Here is a 25,315-nt window from a genome sequence, read left to right on the forward strand (position 1 = left end):
TTCCCTAAAATATGGCCATGGCTTGCTTCCTGATAAGTAAGGGATATATCAACTTCAAGCATATCAAGTGTCACTTACTTAATCCCATTAACACATTGAACACACTTCAATTGTCTCATTTATTTGCCCAAAGGAACATATATCATAAGAGAGCTAAAAATAAAATAAAATAAAATAAAATCCCATTTTGTATAAGGTCCTATTCCAAGTCGTACAGAGTGTCACTGTTACTAAATTACCAAGGAGTATCTTGCAAGGTAAGAAAATTAAACCTTGTCCTCAACCTTTAAGTCCTGGACCTGAGGAGCTTGTTCCTTGGCTCTGTCAGCAGCTCACAGACCCTCAATAAACACTTGTTGATTTGGGTATATTTTAACCATAAACAATCGATGAATCAGGCACCTACTGTGAGTTACTAGTCTCGGGCATTTTTACAAGGGACAACTCTTAAGGTCTCCTAGATCCTGGTAATTCTGATCCTGGTCTTAATTATTCTATGCAGATATTCTTAAATCCTTCCCTTAGTTCTCGACTAAGCAGGAAATGAGCCAGATCGAGTGTCTTACCTCTCTTTCTACTTTACCATCCCTAGAGTAAAAATCTGTTACCATTCTCCATCCTACCAATGCCTTCTTGAGATGCTCTAAATGTTGACAAGAGCTAAAAACGCTTCCCTTATTTCCAGTACACACCGAAAACAATTTTGGGTCATAATCTCTCTTATAGTGTTCTTTTCTTTTTTTCTTATAGTGTTCTTCTCAAAAAGGCAAGCAAGTGCCTGTTGCTAAGTGATTTTAGAATAAAAATAGGCTTGTCTGGCCCTGGCCAGTGTTGCTCAGTTGGTTGTAATCCCATAAACCAAAAGGTCACGGGTTCAATTCCTAGTCAGGGAACATGCTTAGGTTGTGGGTTCGGTCCCTGGTCTGGGTGCACACGAGAGACAACCAATCAATGTTTCTCTCTCACATCGATGTTTCTCTCCATCTCTCTTTCCTTCCTTTCCTTTCTCAAATCAATAAGCATGTCCTTCAGTAAGGACCTCCCCCCCGCAAAAAAAACAGCATGGTCTGATTTACAGAAAATGATTTATTGTTTGCCCTCAGGGAGAAGGAGTTAATTATCTGGGCCTGAGAAAGACAGGAAAGTTAATTTTACTATAAACCACAAACACTGGTGCTTTCCAATCCTGTCTTCCTCCAAGTGTAAGATTCTACACATATCGTTCATTTAAAAAAAAAAAAAAAGTTCTGCTGAAGTATCTGACTTTGGGATTGTGTCCCTAAAAATGAGGCTAGGCCAAAGGCCACAGCTCTCTGAACAAACAGTAGAGTCAGCAACAGTCTCCCAGACAGATCCCTAAGAATAGATGTGGCTGACAAAAAAGAGTAAGTGGGCTGATGACTGAATTAACAATTCACAAATGCCAGGTCACCCAAAATGATTTGTGTACTTTATTAAAGAAAAAGATGGACAAAAGTTTAATTTAAACCACAAAAGTGAATATAAGATAGCAAAATAGATTTTTTTTCTTTCAAGAACTGAAAATATTCCAAAATGAAGTTATCAAGCTTCTCCAACCAGCATGAACATATTTTAGAGAATTTCTTTCCTTCCTTCCTTCCTTTTTTTTCTTAATTTAATCCTGGGTCACTGTGTGCCCTGTAGTGTTTTATGCTTGGCAGAAGCAAAACAAATCATGAAATACTCAAAGCTAATCCTAAGGGTAAGTCAAGATTTACAGTGTCTTTTAAAATAGGTAGTGTTGACAAGATAATAAAGACAATTTAATTTATTTGGTTTTGCTGATTTCTTTTAAGATACAATTTTTAATGAGAGAGCTGTATGACTTATAATGAATTTCAGGAAAACTGGCATATTTTTCTATTTTCTGTTGAACTATAGAGCTTCTAATAAATCAAAATATGACATAAAAACAAAAGTGACATCACAAACAACATTATTTACACTGTCAGTTCTAAGAGGACTATTTTGATGTGATAATCCTCCTTAATAAAGACAATGGCTACTCTTGATTACACCATAAATCATTAGGCTGAGAACAAGTTTTGGTCATTACAATTGACTCATTTAGCGACTGAGAATTACTAGGAATTCTTTCAGGGCAATGGGCAAAGCCCTGAATTGTTTTTTAAATTATTTATTTATTAATTCTAGGGAGAGAGAAACATCGATGTAGTGTTCCACTTATGCATGCATTCATTGGTTGATTCCTGTATGTGCCCTGATCGGGGACTGAACCCACAACCTTGGTGTATTGGGACAACACTCTAACCGAGACATCCAGCCAGGGCCTGCGCTAAATAGTGTGTTAAGCACACTGGTCAGCTCCGGATCTAAGTGTGAAGTTATAAAGTTCTCTCATTTCTCCTGTATTGTTTACTCTTCCTGACTTTTTTTTTCCTCCAAATATTCCAGTGGCTGTTCCAGTTGCAAAGAAATAGGCGAGGGGTATAACTGGAACCAGTGGACTTTGTTATTGTATTCAGTGCTGATAGAAGTCTGAAAGAAGAAAATAAAACCCCAAATAAAAATTTTTTATATAATAAAAATCACTGACTCTTAGTGATGGAGGAGATTTCAGAAACATTGTATTCCAGATATTTGCTGGAGATAAGTAAACTGAAGCCCACAGAGGCGATGGCATGCCCAAGTTCCACACCCGGCCGTGGACTCGCTCGACTAGGACCCAAATCTCCATTCCAATAATCCAGCTTCTTTTATCCTGCTAGTGTAACTATCCATATGTCTCCTTATAGAACCAATTCTCTGTTGTTGGGAAAGAAGGACTCTCTGAGTCTTCAAAATTCAGGGACAGCCTTTTAAAAACACTGGACAAAAAAAGCAGAAACATAAGAAATGGCAAGAAACAACTTCCTCTGCAAAGCACCATATGCTCTGACCCTTGACTAATTAATCCCATCTGCTACCATTTTTCTCCTTGCTCTATTCCAGCCACACAGGCCTTCTCACTCACCTCCAATAAGCAGCTTCCTAGCTTAGGGTGTTGATATGAGGAGATCTTTTATCTTGCCTGTTTTTCCCCTGGATCTGTTCATGGTTCACTCCGTTTCATCATTCAGGTCTGTCTTCAAGTGCATCTCCTCAAGGAAGCCTTTCCTAACCACCCTATCAACCACCCCATCCTGTCACCTGAATACCTTATGTTCAAAACCATGTAAGCATCACAAGGACTAAAATTCTGCCTTATTTACCACTGTATCTCTAGTCCTAGAAAAGCATCCGCACACAGTACCCAATTTTAGAATGAATGAACATGTGGAAGACAAAGGAAAGATGAACCAGCATATAGGGTGGGGCTCCACAACATGGTGCTAGGAAATCCTTCTATTACATTTTTCAATAATTGGAGGGAGCCCTGGCTGGGTAGATCAGTTGGTTAGAGCATTATCCCGATATTCCAAGGTTTCAGATTCAATCCCCGGGTAGAAGATGCAACCAATGAATGCATAAACCAGTGAAACAACCAATCGATGTTTCTCTTTCTCTTTCTCTCCCTCTCTCTCCGTCTCTCCCTGTCTCTCCCTGTCTCTCCCTTTCTATCTCCCCCCCCACACACACACCCTTCCTATCTCTAAAAATCAATTTTAAAATTTTGAAGGGAAAAGAAGGCAGCTACAGACAAAAAGATACCAGAAAGCTTACTGGCTTCTATCTAAAGTTTATCTCCCCTGACCAGTGTGGCTCAATTGCTTGGGTGTCATTCAACAAAGTGAAAGGTCACCGGTTCAATTCCCAATCAGGACACACGCCTGGGTTGCAGGTTCAGTCCCCCGTCAGCAGTATGCAAGAGGCAAGCAATTGATGTTTCTCTTCCTCTCTTTCTTCCTCCCTGCCCCTCTCTCTAAAAATAAATAAATAAAACCTTTTATAAAAAAAAATAAAACATATCTCCTAGGTAGTTCTAATAAAAGGTCACTGCAATGAAACAAAAATAACCAATTTTCAGCCTACTCAAGATATGCAAGAATTCAAGATCAAGTCATAATATATTTTTCAAAGTTCACCTGATTCTGCCAGCAGGAGCCTGAAGTGCTGAATTTTTGGGCATGTGAATGATACATTGTTTTACTGAAACATTTTCCAAGATTCCTTTCCAAATTCAACTCCATGGTCTTTTTCCCCTAAAGGGCAAAAACACTAACCTGTTTCCAAGCTATTTGGTAATATTTTGGCACAGATAAGCCAGTGAAGAGAGTTCTTTGTATAGAACAGAGCTATCAGTAACAGGGTGCCCCACCCTGCCCCTCTTTCTAAGCTCTTAACCTGTAGATGACAACTCAGCTATTCACATTAATTCTTCCCACATGACTATTTTATTGCAGCTCAAAGGCTTACCTCCAATATGATTAAAGTAAACAAGCAAAACCAGGGGCAGTATTTAGGCTCACGTTTGAGGGGAGCAAAGAGGCTGAGATCATCTAAACAGGAGCAAGGGGCAGGGGGAGCGCGCACGACCCACACGTCGTTGCTCCCTTTGGCAAATTCTCAAAATCAGGGATATCAGGACTACCAGTGCCCAGCACGGTGCCTGACAAATAACAGGTGCTTAGTACATACTGATTTAATGATTGAATAAATGTCTAAACCTTGAGAAAGCCCACCCTGCCCACCGCCACCCACTATACATTGACCCCATCTGTACGCTACAGATTCAAGCTTGGGCTCTACCAATTACTTCCCAGCTCATGACCTTGGGTAGGAAATTTAACCTCTGCTTGCCTCAATGTCCATACCTATAAACCACAGCTAACATCAACTTCCTCGCAGGGGTGTTGAGAAAATTGACCAAAATGGTAATTTTTTAAGTCCTCTGAGAAAGCAGTGTTTCTGTGTTTGTCTTTGGCTCCAATCAATGTGGTACCGTTGCTTTCTGTCCATAGATTTCTGGATTTTTCAGCAGGATCACAAACTGATGACAGCTGCATACATGACCCATAGGCTTTCAAATAAAGAACAGCTTTTCTGCCATTTCCCAGCCTTCTCCTCGCCCTTTGGGATTTGAGTCTCATTAAAGACCAGACCTGAAAGATAGAGTGCAGGCAGCACACGTGCAATTATCTTCAACATGTCTGGTTTCATCTTCGCTGGTTATTCCTGCTAAGACAAGGCTATCCAAGCAGCCTCAAGTCTTGTTCTCCAAACTTCATTGCAATCATGGGGACCTTGGAGTCCAACAAAGAATGGTCCCAAGAATAACACGTTCATTCCACATCTAACCCCAACATCACATCTGCTCTGAGGCCCCAGATTTTGAAACAGACTCAATCACCTGCCTTTCTATTCTGGAGTATGCCTTCCAAAGAAATAGGAACACAGGAAGAGCTAACGCCATGAACTCCTTCCAAGGCAGCTGAAATGGCTGGATTATGAGGTAAAGCTAAAAGTTTCTCCCAATTTGTAGCTGGGAAGTTTGAGGACAAACACACACCTTAAGAGGTCTACCTAAATTGCCCCTTCCAGTGTTAAAGATGGTATCAATTCATCCAGCTTAAAAGACCTGCAGTAGTCATACAGGTGAGCACCCCTTCTCCCACCATAAACACCAATTGGCAAGGCCATCAGATACAAATTTTCACATCTGCCACTGTACTTATTGTCCTCAACATAGTTCATACTCCTTAACTCAGCTATTATTTACCAGCCTCCTCCCCTAGTCTCTGAAAACACTCTCTCTAGCCCTCAGCCAAACCACATCCCTATTTCAAACCTCTCCCAATTCTCACCTCCAAAAAGCACTGCCAGGTAATACACCTGACTCCAATTACCCAGCAATGAGCCTCCCCAGCCCTGCATCCTTCCAACATGCCTGCTTCCTTAGCACTTCTGTGTTTATCTCAGCCCAGCTGTAGTTGATTAAGTCTATTTGGTTGTTTCTATCGTGTTTAGGGCAGTAACATGTTTCCATGTCCCTGTGCCTGCTGTTTACAGGTGTTGTTCTTTGCCCTGGTCTACACGGGATGGTGAGCCCGGCAGCTGCTGCCTGCGTCACTCCCACAGTGCTTTGCACTGAAGCACGTCCCGTGAAGGCTGCTGCCCAGGACTGTCCAGCTGCCTGGTTCTAATTACGTGGGGAGGGGCCCTTGCTCCACAAACTGAAATGATTAGTTCCTCTAATCTTCTGTATTTCAATAAATAAAGACAGAGGGAGAAAGATTCTTTTGTATGTACTCTGTCCTGTTGAAACAGTGGAGGTGTTTGGAAATCAGGAAACTTCTACTGCGCGAGGCAGTAAGATCTAAGCGATGAAACTCAAAAGGATTTTCCCAAATATCTGGGGACTAGCTTTGCCCCTAGATCTATAAATCCTACTTAATCCAAGTTTAAAAAAAAAAAAAAGATAAGGAGACATAAGATACCCTTAGTTTACATTTCAGCTCTTAGGTGGCTTCCTGCCTAAAGTTTCTTTAAGGATACTTTCTAATTTAACAATTTCCAGAAACACGTTCAATTTTAATTTTAAACTAGTGTTTTTCACTAAATGTAAATTTTGTTGTTTTTCATACTGAAGGCCTGGACTAAGTATATTTTTAAAATACGCCTTTAACTGTTAATATAGACTCAAAAACAAAAGAGTACTGAACAAAATATTAGATCTGAACCTTCCCAACATCTTTATATTGACAAATAAAGAAAACTGAGACTTCCATGGGTTCATAGATTGCCCAACTTTAAACAAAAAGGATCTTGATAAATGGAAAGTCGAGTCCTCTATTAAGACTCACAATCCAGTGCTGTTTTCTACACCCTGAAGCCTGGATTAAGAAACATTTTTGCCTGAACCATATGTACCAATATCCATAACCAGATTTTCCAAAAACTATAAGAAATTTCCAATTAAAAAAGTTCTACCTCAGTTTGTTTAATAAAGCTAAACTGTTACAACTGACACATTCACTTGTGCAGTAAAGCATTTATTTCACATATATTTATTGAGTGCTCACCTCCTGCTGGGTATATTCAAATCATTAGAGATAATGCCCAAAATATAATAGCTCATGGAAATTCTAGTGGAAGGAGCAGACAATAAACACGTTTAAATATAAATATCCGGTGGTGATACAAGTTATTTTTAAAGTGTAAAACAGGGTTTGGAGGCAGTAGAAGGGTGTGGCTGTTTGAAATGGGAATGGGGTGGTCACCGAAGGGCACTGCAGAGGTAAGGGCCGGACAGGGACTGCATGAAGGGAGGAACAAGCCAGGGACTAGCCAGGAGAAGTGCTTCAGGCAGAGGATGGGAGGCAGGAGAGTGGTCTGCATCCCCGAAGGGCGTCAGGGCCAACAACCGCAGGACAGTGAAAATGGTGAGAGTTCTGCTGGGATCAGGGATCTTATTCTAAATGTAACGAGCTGGTAACTTTCGTGAGTGGACTTAGGTTTTAAAAGGATCACTCAGGCTGCTCTGTGGAGGCAAGATCTTAGCTAATTATGATAGTAGCTAACATTTATTGAGTACTTATTATATTCTAAGCACTGTTTTAAGCATCTGTCACAATTTAACTATTGAATTATCATAGCAACCTATTAAATAGATACTATATAGATAGTACAACTTGCCCAAAGTCACAAAGCTCATACAGTGGAACCAGGCTTCCAACACAGGCAGGCACTCAAGCTCCAGGTCCTGCTCTCTTAAGGAACACAGTGGATTAAGATCCACTGTGTCTCAAGTAAAGATGTGATGATGGCTAAGACCAAAGGCAGTGGTAGGGGCTGAGAGACTGTGGTGGGGGTTGGGGGGGGTGGAGGTCAAAGGTGGCTGAATACAGAATATATTTTTATGGTAGAATAAATAGGATTGGATGTGACATCTGAGAAAACACAGGAAGTCACGGATAATGCCAAGGTTTTTGGCCTTGGTAACTGAGGGTAGTAGCATCCTTTACAGAGATGGGGAACACAAGTAGTGAACAAAATGGAGACAGGCGGGCTGCGTGGAACTCAAGATAATCTCCCAGACTAATGTGAGACAGGGAGTATATAAGTTTCCTGTGGCTGCTGTAACAAATTACTAAAAATGTGGTAGCCTAAAACAACAGAAATTTATTCGTTCACAATTCAGGAGGCCAGATGCTGAAAATCAGTATTATTGAGCCAAAATAAGGGTGTCAGCAGAGCCATACTACCTCCAGAGGCCCTTAAAGAAGATCCATTCCTTGACTCTTCCGGTTTCTCATAGCTGTCAGCATTCCTTGGCTTGTGGCCACATCACTCCAATCTCTGTCTCCATGGTCACATCGCCTTCTCCCCTTCTATGTCAAATCTCTGTCTTATAAGGACAGATGTAATTGCATTTAAAGGCCACCAGATTTTCCAGGGGAATTTGCTCACCTCAAAATCCTTCAATTACTCACATCTGCAAAAATTTTTTTTCTACAGAATATTCATATAGTAACATTCACAGGTTTGAGGGATTAGGATGTGGGCATTCCTTTGGGAGCCATTACACAGCCAACCAGAGTCAGGAATACAAACGAATAATAAGAAGAAAATCCAAAAGTGTGGAAAAAGTGTTAGCAAATTTATTCCTCTTCTGCTTGAGAATTTGATCTTCTGTTAATTTTATTAACTCTGTAACACTGGTAATCTAAAACAATATGTCAACCATAATAAAAGGCAACATGCTTATAGTTAAAATTACCCCGATTGATTAATGTATTGGAATTGGAAAAATTAAAAATACCTGATAGAAAGAGTTATTTGGGGCCTCCCTAAGAGCAGTGACTCTTGTAAACCAGGCAAGTCCTTCATGGAAACTGTTCTTATAGAGTACAGTTGCCAATTAGCTCGTGTGAAGTGTGGCGCTTAGAAACCAGGGCAACACACACAGATCTCCTGGCATTTGAGCCATAGACTGGAGAGCGCTGATGACTGTATGAGCTGATGTGTAGCCAGCCATGGGCATGCAAAAAGAGGAACACCATCGTGCTCTGCTGCAAGGGGATTTCTATCCTAAAACCTTTTGAGTAGACTGAAGCCACCTGTTGTCTGCGATAGTCTGCTGGCTCTTAACAGTTTATCTGAACCCAAGACGATCCCCTGGATATTGGTCACATGTAAAACAAGTATCATTTCAGTTTATTTCCATTTCTTCCACCACCAAACCCTTTAACACAGTGACCAACAGGGAAAAGAAGTACAGCGTTTGTTCCATCTAGTCACCATCGGGTGGTCTCACTCATAAGCAGCAATGTGACTAAAAGGAGCAAACGGGGAGGAAAACCTGGAAAACACAAATTAATAAATTCACAAAAACTGAGATGACTGCTTCCTCTGGGAGGAGGGAGTACCTTCCGATGAGTATGTCATGTTTCCTGCACCATACCTTCAAGAGGCCAACTCTGCAGGATTAAATGCAAAAGTCCCAACCCACATTTCTGCTGGAAATGTGCAAGTGGGCTCATTACTCAGAGCCAAGATAAAGGCTAAATCTTTATGAGTACCGTAAGCATGAGTCATAAAAAATAGGAAACACATGTAGGTCATATACACAGTAATAGTACCAAGCCAGGGAAAGTGTTTAGGAAATGTATATAAGAACACATGGCAAAAACAGGACTAAAAATTACCCTTGTACACTGCTTCAAAACTCATCCAAAAAATTCACAGCACGTCAAGGGATCGTATCACTCTGGTCTCTAATAAACATAAGTCATTTTTCTATTTGGAAATAGGTAGCCTTTTTTAAAAAAATGCAAATAGGAGGAAAACTGAATCAAGGGGAAAAAACTTGGAGTAGGCATTGAAAGATTTTATGATTTGGGGAATTTGAATGGCTTCCAACTAAAACACTGGGAATTAGATATTAACAGCATTAAAAATGAAAAAAAGATTTTTTCAGAGAAATACTTGTTCACAATGGTAATATTACCATTTCATTTCGATTCTCACTATTTTAACAGTCAGCAGTGATAAGGGAGAGAAGAGTGAAATCTTCAGCCCATAAAAAAGCAGGAAACAAAAATAAATAGCAACACATGCACTAAAAACCTACCAAGAGCAATAAAGAGCCAGCATTAACACATCTAAAGGGTGCTGCGCTCAGCAGAAAGGACTCACAGCAGGGAACAGGCAGAGTCCTGTGGCCAGCTGCACCAGATCAAAATCTAGGGGGTGTTCAGAATATAAGGGAGGGTAATTGGCCCCTAAAGGTCCTCTGCGGCCAGATGATGGAGGCAAAATGCCCAAGCATGACTCACCATTGGAAATTAAACTCTCCAGTTGCCTTTGATTTTTGGAAGACCCCCAAATTTGAGATTCAGCATGGCAAGTGAAGGAGACACACTAAATGCCCATATGTCTCACACCAAAGCATGCATGTCCATGTCCAGATGGACCGTTAGCTCCCTCGGACATGAGGTTTTTCCTTTCTCTTCAGAAATTCTGATTCCCAAGGAAAGCTTTGTCTATCTACCTGGGGTTGAGTGGTGTAAGGAGAAGAATGTGTAAGGTATCGTTTTTAACTTCATTAAATGTTAAAGTTACCTAAGACTTTAAGAAAGTCAATTCCCTTTAAGAGTTATTCTGAGCCAGAAATACCAATATAACTTCAACCTCACAAAAAAAAAAAAAAAACAACACACACACAAAAAAACAAAACCCCAACCCTGTAGAGCACTAAGGGACAACCCCCACCCCCACCCCACCCCGGAGCATGCTAGAGCTGAGTAGTGTGATACCTCATTTTCTCAGTTACCTCTCATTTATGAAGGGCTCAGCTCTTAAGATATGAATGCAGCTTCCATTCAAATCAGTGCACGGGTATTGAGTACCTGTCCTGTGGTAAGCCCCATGCTAGGCACATAAAAATCTACAGCCACTTCACCTACTTGCTGAAGCAAATTCAAAAAGAATCAGGTGAGAGTACACATGTGTCAGCACGTGGAAATTAAACTTTAATGTGCACAACGTGGTGCTTGGGCTCCAGGTAAGAGTCAGGCTATTACAGTGATCCTGGACCCTATAGCTGGCTCTCCTTGGCTCATAGTTAGACCTGGTAACATCGAATCTAGTCCCTCTATCTTCAAAAGAAGCCAAATCATACCTGAAATTTGCCTCTCTTCCCCAGATGGAATACAAAAATTCTAGATTCAGCCAAAGAACTCTGTGGTTTGGGTGGAAATCCCATAAATATAAAGCACTATTGTAGGGTATCTTGGACTAGAACCCAGATTATGCCAGATGATTGTGGGCAAAGAACCATACCCAAGAGTCAAAAGCATTTCAACTTAGCTTTAGCATTCTACATCAGGAGTGCACTCAGAGCAAAATCCTACAAGAACATTAGAAAATGGTGATAAATAAAATTATAAAGGCCAAAATGTTAAAAAAAAAAAAAAAGTAATTCCATTCTTATGAGTTTAAACAGACTATCTAGTAGTATCTGGGCATTGGTGTTCATCTCAGAGAAGGCCAAGGGGCTCAGGGACAGGGCCCTTCCGAGGGCCGGCAGGCCAGGTGAGGAGGCCTGGCGGTCTGGAAAGGAAAGCACCACAGCACAGAACTGCAATGGAAGCCAAGGCAGCAGGTCTTCCAAACCCAGATGCAGATTCCTGTGTCTTTAAGACCAGACCCTCATAAATGGGCTGCTTCTGCTGGACACCACGCTCTAAATAAACAGACTCTTCTGGCCGACACACAACTTCCTGTAGGGTTCTGGTGGGTAAGGCTTGAAAAGGCTGCCAAATCCAATGACCAGCAACTTTTGAGCTGACTTAGAAAACAAGCTAGAAAGACTTGGGTCCAGAGTAAACAAAGGAAAAAGCCACATTAAACAGGGAACAAATTACTATACAGGCAGGGATATTTTAAGTGCTCACTAAGCAAAAAAACAAAATTAAAAAAATTAAGTTATTAGCTATTTAACAATATAAGGTAGAGCAAAATGACCTCGTTCAATGGGAAGAATCAAGGTTAATTAATACCAGCAATATTAAAAATTGGCTGGTTGTCACCCCCTATACCGTAAGGACAAACCATTCTCAGTGGCCCAACTCAAACCTGGCTCAGATCAAATGAGTCACCCAAGGGAGCAGCATGGAGTCAAAAACCATTTATAGCTTTTTACCCTGCTGAGGAAAAAAGCAAACTAGTTGACTAGCAGATGGCTAAAATCCATAAGAGTAAAGAAAAATGTAACAAAACTCAGAAACAGGCTGGGGAAAGAAAGACACAGAGATCTGGAGAATTTAGAGTAAATTGCGGTAGTATGAGATTTAATTAGGAAAAAATAAATCAAAGCAGTAATGCAAAATGGAGGACACCTGCTCAGCTACAGAAGTTAAGAGGGGCCTGGGGACAAAACACAAAGCCCACGGATAACAATGCAAATCAAATAAAGATGCGCTGTGGAAAAGGGGAGTTGTTTAAGAAAACTTCAGTGATGTTTTAAATCACATCCTCAGCACCATGCAAGAACCCAATACGCGCAATGCAAAAGGAGGTCAAGAGTTGTTGCAGCCCTTAAAAAGTCCACTCCCCAGCTGGGTGTGCAAGATAAACACACGTGATTTGGCAGCAAATAATACAAGAAAACATATAATCCTATACTCTGGGGAAGTGCAGACTGCTGTGGGGGGAAGGAGGGAATTCAGAGTAATGTTTAGAGAAGAGGAAGGTGGAGGAGAGTTAAGGAATCAGGAAAGGGTTTGCTGAAGAGTTCAGACCTATGCATGGGCTTCTAACGTGGCAAGGATTGAAAGAATTATGAACAAAGTTCAGGTGGAGTTAAGAAAAGAGATGCAGGGCAGTGGGTTCAGTTGAAAGGTCAGGAATGAGGCTCAGGAATCTGCACTTAAGCATCTCCAAGGGTTTCAGAGGCAGGGGGACCACATACCACACACACTTGGAGAAACATTGATCTGCAGGATTAAGTCCAAGTCCTTACTCGTGCCTCCCTTCTGTTTTCATCTTCCGTTTCCTGGCCCCAGCCCACCCTACCACTGCCCCCACCATTGATGCCACCCTAGTCCAAGGGTTGGCAAGTTTTATCTACAAATGGCCAGATCATAAATATCTCAGGTTTGGCAGGCCATACAGGTCACCCTATTGTCACACTACTCAACTCTGCCACTGCAGTGAGAAAGCAGCCACACACAATGCATAAAGGAATAGTCGTGGTTACTCTCCAATAAAACTTTATTTACATAACAAGCATCAGACTGAAGAATGGATAAACAAAATGTGGTGGAGCCTTACAGCGGAATACTATTCAGGAGTAAAAAGGAATGAAATAATTAAATACATGGATGAACCGCAAACACACTATGCTAAGTGCAAGAAGCTGGCACCGAAATCACACATACTATATGATTCCATTGATAGACAATATCCAGAATACACAAATCTATAAAGAAGGAAAGCAGATCAGTGGTTGCCTAAAGCAAGAATGGGGAGCTTGGGGAATGGCGAGTGGCTGCCAACAGGCACGAGTTTCCTTTCGGGGTGCTAACCATGGTCTAAAGTTAGATTATGGTGATGGCTGCACAACTCTGTAAGTATACTAAAAATCATTGACATGTACACCCTAAAACAGGTGACCTTTATGGTGTGTAAATAATATATATACAGAAACAGGCAGCAGGCAGGATTTGGCCCAAAGGCCACAGCTTGCCACTCCCCTATCTGTACACCAGCCCCACGTGTCCATGAAAGAACTTTCCTCCACACGTGGTTTCTGCCCTTCCCTCCGTGTACCCCAGGCCTCCTTTCTCTTCTGCCCAGCAACTTCTACTTAACTTTCAAGCCCTTCACCAGATGTTCTCTTCTCCGCGCTCTCCCCTCATGTGCAGATAAAATGACCACTCCCTTTGTTAGGGTTCTGCAAAATTTTGTTAGTTTTATAACAAATAATGGTCATACTATTTGTCACATTGTATTAGTCTCCTCTACAGGCCAGTAAGTGATGAAGATACAAAGATGAGTAAGAATCTAACAGAGTGTCTACCTAGTGCACACTGGGTTCTCAATAAATAATTCATTGAATAAGTCTGTAAATAAATGGACAAATGAATGAATTATGAAGTATTATTTAGAGAAAACTGGTTTTATAAAGTGGTCCACAAGCTATAGACTGAAAGGATCAGGGCCTAAAGCTGAAGGCCAGTCCCAGGAGACCGGATAAAAAAGCTTCATGGTCAACGGTGAGAAACACAAAAATTCAAGAGAAATTGCAAAGAAAATGTCAATAAAACTTGAGGACTGGTCAAATATAGGGTTTGAAGGAAATGGGTAAATCCAAGATGGTTCAGAAGTCTCCAGAGAGCTGGCAGCAGTGACACTGATGGAACAGGAATGTAAGACCGAGGAAGCAGCACCAGGGTAAGCAGAAGACTGATATGGGAAGTGGTTACATTCAAGCTTAGAGATACTAAAAAGCGCAAGCATTCGACTGGGCATTGTGTACCAGGCGCATACGCCAGAACTAAGTCCCATAGACACATCGCTCAATCCTTATGAACCCTCTAAAGAACTGCCACAATCATCTCCATTTTGCAGATGAGGAAGTTGACGCTTAGAGAATTCATTCACTTGGGGCGAGGAAGAGGCGAGATTAACCCAGTATCTGACACCAGACAGAACCATACTGCGAGCCACTCCCCCACAGCACATCTCAGCACCAGGGACCCTGAGGTGTGTCCTGAGGGGTAAGGTGCTTGAGAGACCTGACTGGAGCTCCACTGGAGAAGCTCGGAGAGAGTTTCTGGAGTCTTTGGCATGCGAGTGACAACCAAAGACCCCGAGGACGGCGGAAGTAGGGGAACAAGGCCCAAGGACTGCACTTCAGCAGAGAATTCCTGAGAAGGAAGAAAGAGAAACTAGGAAAGAAACAGAAATATAGGGAAAGGTAGAAAGGAGAACGAGGCTAAGGTAATATCCAAAAACCAAGAAGGAAACGGCAGGAAAGGGGGTGCAGAAAAAGAAACTGAGAAGGCATAGCAGTGGGGAAAGGTACTGTGGTAGAAAGAGCTCAGTGACAGGGATCGCGTTCCCTGGGTCTCAGCCCAGCAGCGGCACCAACTGCTTCATTGAAAGTGAACAAGTCCTCACTTCACTGCCTGGGCCTGGTCTCCTCCATAAGGTGGTTAGGACTACGTGGTCTCGAGGGCACCCCTCCTGCTCCAGTGTCCCATGAGTCGGCCAGAAGCTCAGGAGAGCAGCAGTCAAGCTGCGGCTGGGAAAGCGGGGAAAGGCAGGACACACAGACATTCACTCATTCAAGAAGTGCAGCAGGCAAGGAAAGGCTAAAGAAGTTCATGGGGAGAGGTGATCAGCAGGGCCAAGCTCATACGTGGCCTCTCCACTGTGGGGGAAAGAAAAGTAAAATAATCAAACATATGTCTGATTGTCACAGAAATATTTAGAAAATACAGTGGGGGCATGATTGAAAGTAATATGATAAATACTTTTGTAGAACTTGAGTATTTAAGTCAGAGATGTTAGCAGTAAATTTCCTTTCATTCTCAAACAAATGTCAAGACGGAGCCCTGGCCAGGTTGCTCAGTTGATTACAGTGTCATCCTGATATGTCACAGCTGCTGTTCAATCTCTGGTCAGGGAACATACAAGAAGCAACCAATGAACGTATAAATTTAAGTACAAATAGACGTTTCTCTCTTTCTCTCTCAAATCAATAAGTTTTTAAAAAATATTAAAATGTCAAGATCGCACATAAGCAATGGAAATGAGAAAGTGCGAGCTAGATACCTGGATACTCTGCACACACACAAACCGGGCATTTGCCCAGTTGGCACATCTGGGTCTCAGATTTGTAGCCTCCTCCTTACTTTGGTCATCGCTTTTAAAAATACTTTCCAAAAAGTTCCACAAGCAAAAAGTCACATTTTCAAATGTGGAGGGTGCTCCTGCAGAAGCATTTTCTAACAACATTTTCAGTAAATTACACAATTATTAAAAAGTGAAGAGAAGTTATCATGGCAACAACAGCATAGGCCAGGGCTGTAAACCTAAGCTCCATAAAAGACAAACACCATGCGGGTTGGAAAATGCTGCCGCTGGACACATGTTAGAAGGGCTGTCAAAGCAGTCTCTTCTCCAGACTGGTGAAGAGGCAATAATAAGAGAGGCCTTTTCAATCTGCCAGTCCCCAGCCAGCAAAGAACTTAACCCAGCATTACCTCATGCTAAAGTGGCAAAGTCAAACCAGGCCCAATCCCTCTGGTGGGGCCGGGGGGGGGGGGGGGGCGGGTCGGGGGGGGGGGGGGTGGGGAACCATGCTTTCCTAGGGCAATTTAATAGCATCTGGAGGGTATTGTGATAAATGGCAGGATTTAAGGGATGCGGCCTGCCAGCATCTCGTTAAGAACTTGTAACTCCTTTGCTTAGCTTATGTCCTGACTTGTTTGCTAAACCCTGATGTTTACTACTACCACTCTGCTTTCTGCTTTCACTTCTTCTAAAATTACAAGACTGGGTTTTTGGAGAGTTCCCACTTGAAAGCTGAGTTTCAGATGGAACATCTTGCCCCAGTGTGTTAGAAACCGTCCTTGACTAGTGTGGCCAGTCCTCAGGGTCCTGCGCTGTCCTCTCCTGAGAAAGCCGCCGCCAGAGGTCTGGCTGCCTCGCGGTTCCCAGCGCTGCGCCTCCGTCCAGCTGCCGCACCTTCACAGTGCCCAGCAGGGTTCTGTCATTTAAACTGCACTGGTGAAGGGGCAACTCTTTCTAAATAATGTGACCATCCTGTTCATTTAGGGCCTCCGATCCTACGTGCAGATTCAGTGGCCTTTCATGTTAATGAAATAATTTCCACAACGATACTCAAACGAATGGGGGAAGGGAGGAGGAGAAGAAGGGAAGAGCGAGGAGGAGGGAGGGAGGGAGGGAGGAGTGTCTCTGAGAAATGTGACCCCTGTTGTCAGTGTAACTTTCAGATCCATCTGCTGTAGGTCTGCAATGAAATGAACAGTTTGGAGGTAATCTTACCTGTCAGGCCGAAGTGATTTCCAAAACAACCTTCATTTAAACAAACACCCGGCAGTGTTTATACATGGAAGGTATTTGTTTAGTACATGCGTTTCACCACTATCCACTGTCTGGGTTTGAAGGGTTTACTTTGACACTTGCTTAGGGTACACTACCTATAAGATCTCTGAAACATAAATACCCTTCAGTTTGTTTTGATATTTTTCCTGCATATACACAGGACAAGCACTGGGAAGTTGTTCATGAATAACAGCGGAGGAAAAACTGCCCCACATAAAGAATAAAAAGTAGCTAGTGTGCTAATGTTCATTTGCTATTTTTGCTCTCACATATGGATCTTCCAAAGAGCCAGTCCTGAAATGTTGTATTAGTTCTTTCACGGATGATGGGTAAATGTGAGACGCACACCCATTCCCCCTACCCCCAACCCTGATCTGTCTATATTTTAATAACTGAGGGGGTAAAAAGGGAGAAGATGTTCTACTAATGTCTACTAATATTGTAGAAATAGGGGAAAGACTCATACAAACAGATAGAGAAGTAGTTTGGTACAGCAATCTCCAAAAATGTTGAATCCCCGAATTTCCAGATTCCCAAAAAATATATCAGATCAGATGGCAAACTCCACATACTGAAGCTCTTGTGTTTCATTCATAGCAGGAAGCATCCCTAAATGTGTTTCTTCTCCCTTATCACACAGTTCAAGCAAGTTTGGTTACAAGAAGTCTTGGATGAGAAGCAGAGGACAAGTGAGTTACTTTTGTAAAGGCAGCTGAAATCCTTATTGGGGGAAGGGGGGAAATAACTACGAAAAAATCAGGAGGTGGCATTCAGTGTGGGTAACTAACGGCCACAGACAGTGCAAGGGCTCTGCAGCTCGGCCTGCATCTTATAATTACTGACACTTAATTGTAATAACCTCTAAACCAGAAAGGAAAAAAGAGACACTGCCACACACAGACCAACCTTAATACTGCCCCAAAGCCAAAGGCAAGAAATGAAGAAGGGAACGAAAGGGACCCTGAGCACTAGAAAAAGCAATCACAAGCCTAAGAAACCCAAGCCCTGGGGAGGGGATCCGCTGGCTCACTAAGAGCCAACTGAGACTGAACAAGGTTAAGAGCTACAAGTCCAAGGGAAGGGGACTGGAAGTGTGGGGACAGCTTGGACTACTGAGTCCAGCAGACCCGGATCAGAGGGGGCTTCATGACCCAGGGGCCGTGGTACGCCCTCCTTAAGCCTCCTTCCCTTTCCGGCCGGTGAGGACTGGCAGACAGAAAACAGGTGTCGGCAGGTGGCTGGCCCACAGCAGGCTCCTCACCGCCACCGCCACGGCCGTAGCTGTTAACTGTTATTTGGGGTAAGGGCGCTGTTCAGAGGCAAGCAGAACAGTTAGCATTTTCAGTGTGTTTACTTCCTTTTCTTTATCCCAATTGTGGTCCTGCATGCCTTCAAAAAAGCCAGAAAAGGGATGACTTTATGCCACAGTCCTCGGAGAAGGTACAAAGTAAAACTGACTTGGACCCACATGTGTGACTAACCACACATCCCATTTGGCCCTGATTGCCAAGAAGCTTGGAGCCAGATTTCAAACCCAATCATACCAACCACATTAACCCATATGGCTAACAAACTGCACTTTTTTCTTTTGTCCTCATTTTGCATTTCTGCTTACGCTCTTGGTATGCCTATTGTTGTAAACCCATCCCAAACCCTTTTTTTGGAATGACGCAGAGAATGAACAAATGCATAAAAGCAAGGACAGTTCTGAGCTCTCTGACAGTAAAGTTATTAAGTCTGGACCCTTTCCAATCACAATGAAGCCTCCAGATCCTCACTCCACCCCTACAGCCAGTCACTGGCATGCCCATTAACGGGCCACTCCTTTATGTCAAAATGAATACATAAATTTAAACGCCCGTATCTTTTTGCAGGCAAACATCGAAGAGATTGTGGGTTTGGTTCCACCCAACCGCAATAAAGCAAGTTGTAAAGCAAGACGCAATCTTTTTGCTGGTGGAGGGTCTTGACTTCAATTTGTAAAAAGTGCAACACATGTGAAGCGCAACAAAGCCAAGGGCAATGAAAGGAGGCCTGCCTGTGTACACATATGAATGTTAACTAGGGGCTTATCCTCAGCAGCTTTTCATAAAGAGCAAGGAATTAGGTTGGAAATAGAAAAGACACATTGCCACATAAAAGCAGGTCACAGTAAAAATTAGATGATAGGAAACAAAATTGTTGCCATTCTAGCAACTAATGAAAGTATGTTACTGTAAACAAGCCAGTGGTGGTGCTATAATCCTTCTCAGAAATCAGGAAACACCCTGAGGGACCAAAATCTGACAGGGGGTGGCAGTGAGGGTACATTTTACTTTGAAGTCAAAGAGCACAAGGAGCTGGTTTTTGTGGGATGAGACCCATGACACTCGCCTGCTTATTCTAAAAGACAAAGCTGGTATCTCAGGACTGTTTACCCTCTTCTGCTGTCGCCAGAGAGTCTTTTTCCAGTTTCCTGTTCCCTTCCAAGACTGTGGTGTCCAAAACCAATCATTACAAATGAGAGGTGTGGTCTCAGATGAAAAAAAAAAAAAAAATACAACTATAGGTCTGTGCTATCCTGATGAAAATCCAGCAGGGGAGCCAACTTTGGCAAAGAAAGGCTTTGTATATATTATTGTAACAAGTGGGTTTCTGATACAAATTCTCTGCTAGCCTATAAAACTGTTTACCTGACTTAAGAGTAACTGTTTCCCCAAATCTTGTCAGCCTTCTGTGGTCATTACTTCAAGGGGGAAGGCTCTGTTACATCCCCCACACAGAAAAGAAGCCACTCCTCAGCTGAAGAACCACCTTCAGGTGCCCAGGAGGTGGGAATTTAGCAAAAGGTCAGAGAGGAATTATTTATTATAGGTCTTCATGCTGGTCACACCAACAACAAGCAGAGAGGAAAAAGGGCTGACTTAGTGATTCCCTCACATTTAAGGAGGACATCATGAAAAACGACTATAGCGGTCATCCAACTATGGCCTGGAGCCAGGTGGCATTCTTTTTGCTAATTTATAAGCAACAGCATTTATTGTTTTGAAAAATATTTGCCTTTAACATCTGGCTGACATGCATCCAGGCTGCCTCTGGTCCTCCCACTACTGCCTCAAAAATGGATCAGCTGTGAATTTTAGCACAGACCATATAATAGTATATCTATGAAAATCAAATCACCCAGAGAGAATAACAGAAAGAGTTAGGTGAGCTGGAGGAAAAAGCAGTTAAGGTAAACTTTATGGGCTAACTGGAATATTGGCCGGTCAAATTATTGTTGGTTTTTTTTTAACAGCTTTCCTGAGAAAAAATTCACATACCATAAAATTCACCCATTTAAAGTACAATTCAATGTGTTTTAGTATATTCGCATTTATTGATAGTATTTAGTATATTTATATTCAACTGTAGGACCATCGCCACTTTTAATTTTAGAACATTTCAGCCCCCTACCCCCACAAAAGGAAACCCTGTACTCATTAGCAGTCAGCTGCCGTTTCTCCCTTTAGCCCTTCCGCCCAAAGCAACCACTAGTTTACTTTCTATCTCTATAAATTTGTCTATTCTGGACATTTCATATAAATTGAATTATAGAGTACGCGGTCTTTTCTGTCTTCTTTCTGAAAACAGATGAACCTTTCTGTTTTCAAGGTTCATCTGTGTTGTGGCATGTATCAGTACTTCTTTGTTTTTACCTGAGTGATATTCCAGTGTATGCATATACCACATTTTTTGCCATTTAATAATTTTTATTTTTCAATTACAGTTGACATACAATATTATATTAGTTTCAGGTATATACCCTGGTGATTAGGCATTATATAACTTATTAAGTGACCATCCCAATAAATCCCATACCCACCTGACACCATACATAGTTATAAGAATATAACTGACTATAGTCCCGATGCTGTACTTTGCATCCCCATGACTGTGCTGTAACAACCAATTTGTATTTTTTAATCCCTTCACCTTTTTCACCCCCACGCCCCCAATTTGGCAACTGTCAAAATGTTCTCTGTATCTATGAGTCTGTTTCTCTTCTGCTTGTTTATTTTGTTTTTTAGTTTCAATCGTTGCTAGATATGTATTTATTGACATTTTATTGTTCATATTTTTCATCTTTTTTTCTTCTTCTTAAAGATCCTTTAACATTTCTTGTAATACCGGTTTGGTGGGAATGAAGTCCTTTAGCTTTTTCTTGTCTGGGAAGCTTTTTATCTGTCCTTCCATTCTAAATGATAGCTTTCCTGGGTAGAGTAATTTTGGTTGTAGGTCCTTGCTTTTGATCACTTGGAGTATTTCCTGCCACGCTTTTGGCCTGCAAAGTTTCTGTTGAGAAATCAGCTCACAGTCTTATGGGAGCTCCCTTGTAGGTAACTAACTGCTTTTCTCTTGCTGCTTTTAATAGTTTCTTTTTGTCTGTTACCTTTTGCATTTTAATTATGGTGTGTCAGGGCCTCTATGGGTTCATCTTGTTTAGGACTCTTTGCACTCCAGGTTACGGAAGTTTTCTGTCAATTTTTCAAATAGGTTTTCAATTTCTTGCTCTCTTTTCCATCTAGCAACCCCATCATGTGAATATTGTTATGTTTGAAGTTGTCCCAGGGGCTTCGTACTCTGTTTTTTGGGGATTCTTTTTTTCTTTTTGTTGTTTTGATGGGGTGTTTTTTACTTTCTAATATTCCAAATTGCTGATTTAAGTCTTATCTTCATCTACTCTACTGTTGATTCCCTGTAAATTATTCTTCATTTCAGTTAATGTATCCTTCATTTTTGACTGGTTATTTTTTTTATGGTTTCTATGTCCTTTTTCGTGCTGTTTAAGTTCTCATTAAGTTCCTTGAGCACCCTTATAATCATTGCTTTGAACTCGTGTATCTTATAGTTTTCTTGCCTCCATTTCATTTAGTTCTTTTTCTGGACATTTCTCCTGTTCTTTCCTTTGGGACCTGTTTCTTTGTCTCCACATTTTGGCTGCTTCCCTAAATTTGTTTCTATGTATTAGGTAGAGCTGCTCTATCTCCTGACTTGGTAGAGTGGCCTTGTATAATAGGTGTCCAGAATGGCCCAGTGGTGTAGCCTCCCCAGTCACCCAAGCTGGGTGTTCCGGGTGTACCTCTGTGTGGACTGTGTGCACTATCCTGTTGTAGTTGAGCCTCGACTGTCACTGGCATCACTGGGAGGGACTGACCCCCCAGACCAATTGGCTATGAGGACCAGCTGCAACTACAGCATAGGAGCTGCTGTGCAGGAGCCAACCATAGGGAACACGAATTGCTTCAGTGGGGCTTTGGTGCTCATCAAGTCCGCCCCTTGCGTGTGTGACTTGTGGAGGTGGTAGGATTGTAATCCATCATGGTCTGAAGCTGTCCACCCAGTGCACTGGCTCTGGGGCCTCTTGGGAAGTGCAAGGTCAGTCACCACCTATACCCTGCCTGGGGTCACTCAGTATGAACTACAGAGCAATCTGCAGAGGGCTGCTACTTGTGCTGGACTTGGAGGTGCCCAGGAGAGGCTAAGCTGTGAAACGAAGCCAGCTGCCACTAGAACTGAACCTGGGGCCCAGATCAGATGCTGCTTGTCTGCAATTTTTCAGCCTTTGGGATATTTTAGGAAAGTCACAGCAAGAGCCAAGACAGGCAGTATGTATGGAAAAGCCACTGGAAATGGCGTGGGTGAGCCACAAATTGGGTGGGGAAAGGTCTCGGGATATCACCAGGATAAGGTGGTGTGTCAGGTTGATGGAGACTCAGATACTGCACACCCCCTCACCGCCGGCTCTTTGGGAGTTGGGGGAGGATGTCTCAGAAAAGGAACAATGGCCTCTGCCAGCACTTTTGTCTGGCAGGAAGCTGTCCCTAGAGCTTCTGCCCTGATGCAAAACAATTCTGTCCCTCCTTTTATGTCCGTGGTGCCTTTTGAGATGCTGCTGCCCCAGCGCTGGAGCTTCAAGGAAGCAAGTACAAGTAAGTCTGTGCACTGGCCCTTTAGGAGGAACTTCCTGAGACTCCAGAAGCCTCTGTCTCAACTCGGCGACAATCCCTGCTAACTTTTACAGCCAGAAGTTATAGGATTTCTCTTCCCAGCACTGGAATCCAGGCTGGGGAGCTTGGTATGGGGCTGGGATCCCTTGCCCTTCAGGAGGACCTCCACAGCCCAGATATCCCTCCGAAATTTTATCTAGCACATGTGGGTATGGGACCAGCACATTCTGAGGTTCCACCCCTATTACCAGTCTTGACGTGGCTTCTTCTTTAAATCCATAGTTGTAGGACTTCCATTTAGCTAGGTTTCAGGTGATTCTGAATGGCAGTTGTTCTGTGGGTTAGTTATAATTCTGATGTGGTTGTGGGCGGACTTGAGTACCTCATGCATTTACCTCTGCCGCCATATTAATTGGAAGTCCATAGACATTTTATTTATTCATTCATTAGTTGATGGATATTCAGGTTGTTTCCACTTTTTGACTATTATGAATAATGCAGCTATGAATATTTGTGGACAAGTTTTTGTATGGACATATGGTTTTATTTCTCTTGAGTACAAATGTACTTTGGAGTGAAATTGCTGGCTCATATGGTTCAAATGATTTTTAAAAACTGTTTGCATGATGCAGTAATGTATCTCTATAGTCATATTTGAAGAAGGTGAGAGAGATTTAATATTTCTCCATCCTCATCTTACTACCTGTGAACAAACTTTCACTTTCTCTGTCATTGCCCTCTGCTCTGATGTCCTCTACACTCCTCTGTTCACATCATACACTCAGATCCTCAATATAAGTGCAGCTCAGAGCCAGGTGAAATTTCCAAAGATTAATTATCCCATCTTGTTTTCAGGCAGGACTGAACTACAACCATCTAATTCTTAAAAGTCCCCAAAGAAGGAAAAAACACAATTTTCCTCAGTTGCCTAGTCTCAGGAATATCCTCACATCCCTAACTCAAACTCATACACATACAATACAAATACAGAAGGGAGAAGAATAATGGTCAGGTTTTTAAACAAGCTTTAGAGACCACCCCTACAGGCCCTTTCTTTACTTCCTCACTAACACACTGTCCCCTGACACCATCTAATTTTATGTACTGCCATGGCCTAAAATGAATTCCATTTTGATCTAACATGGTAAAAACAAGTGTGGGAGAATGCTGCTGTCATTTCTTGAGGTATTTTTCCTTTGCTTCAATTGTCTTATTTGAATCTGTTTTCAGAGTCAACAACTGTACCGCACAATTTAACACCCAGAATTTTCTGCTGTTGCTGCTCGGTAATAGCTCAGACTTTCTCTCCTTTCTTCATTCCTCTGAGAAGCATATATAAAATGAGTAATTATTGCTGTTAAAGAATCGCTGGAGTCAGCAACGCTTCATAAGAACTGCATTTCCTCTTCTCCTCCTTCCCCTCCCACCACAAATTCTCCCCCATAAGTTAGGAATTAAAGACATATTACTGGGATAAAGAAATCTGACCTGAAATATGTGTTGCAGCTACAATGGCAAGCAACCAAAAGTATTAACAATAATTTCCAATGTAGCTGGAAAGGTTAGATGATTTGTCTTTGAAATGAGCCAATTCCGCACACTTTCATAAGATTAAATCAGTTTGCTTTTCCTTCTGGACACCTCACCTCTCCTATTTCTACTCCCCCCAAAAAGGCAGGGTGGTTGATGCACATAAACAAAGGGTTTTGGAAAATAACTTTCTTGACCAGAAGAAAACTCAAAGGTAAATTCTGTCCTGCATTGGTTTTCCTATAGGTCACTGTGATCAGAATTTTTTGCAGTTTTTCTCTCCTTGGAGAGATAATACTTGAGTGATATAACATTTCTGACACACAAAAGCTTAAAAACAGAAAGAATCACAACTCTGTTTTATCTCTGATTCACAATCTAGGTCATTTCTGAGCCACTGACCGTGAGCCAGTGAGTTATCTGTATACCTGCCTGTCACCTGTAAAATGAAGATAATAATAGGACTTCACGGAATAAATGCAAAAGTGCTTCACACAGTGCTGAGGACAGAGAAAATGCTGAGTCACTACGAGCTTGGATTATCGGCATGACCACCAAGACACCACCATCTTCCCAAGCTGCCTGGGTAGCATAAGAAGCTCCCCAGGGCTTTTTGTGCAAGCACCAAGTCTCACCATCTTTATTCCAGAGTGCTCCCTGACGCATCCTGCAGGGGCCAGAGGTTCACAGGACAAAGCAACAGAAGAAGAAAGGGCACAGGAGAAGACGGGAGACACTTACGATCACAAAGAAATGGCACCTAATTTGGTCTTTCC

At 42.2% G+C, this 25,315-nt stretch overlaps 1 protein-coding gene across 2 annotated transcripts in view; it reads right to left on the bottom strand.

The window, feature by feature from the left end:
* Positions 1-25,315, bottom strand: part of TGFBR3 (transforming growth factor beta receptor 3) — a 195,323-nt gene that overhangs the window by 92,928 nt on the left and 77,080 nt on the right. The gene's annotated exons all lie outside the window — the stretch shown is intronic.

This window comes from Pteronotus mesoamericanus, unplaced genomic scaffold (genome assembly GCF_021234165.1).
Source record: "Pteronotus mesoamericanus isolate MK-2021 breed Mesoamerican mustached bat unplaced genomic scaffold, CSHL_Meso_final scaffold_31, whole genome shotgun sequence".
Classification (NCBI taxonomy): Eukaryota; Metazoa; Chordata; class Mammalia; order Chiroptera; family Mormoopidae; genus Pteronotus; species Pteronotus mesoamericanus.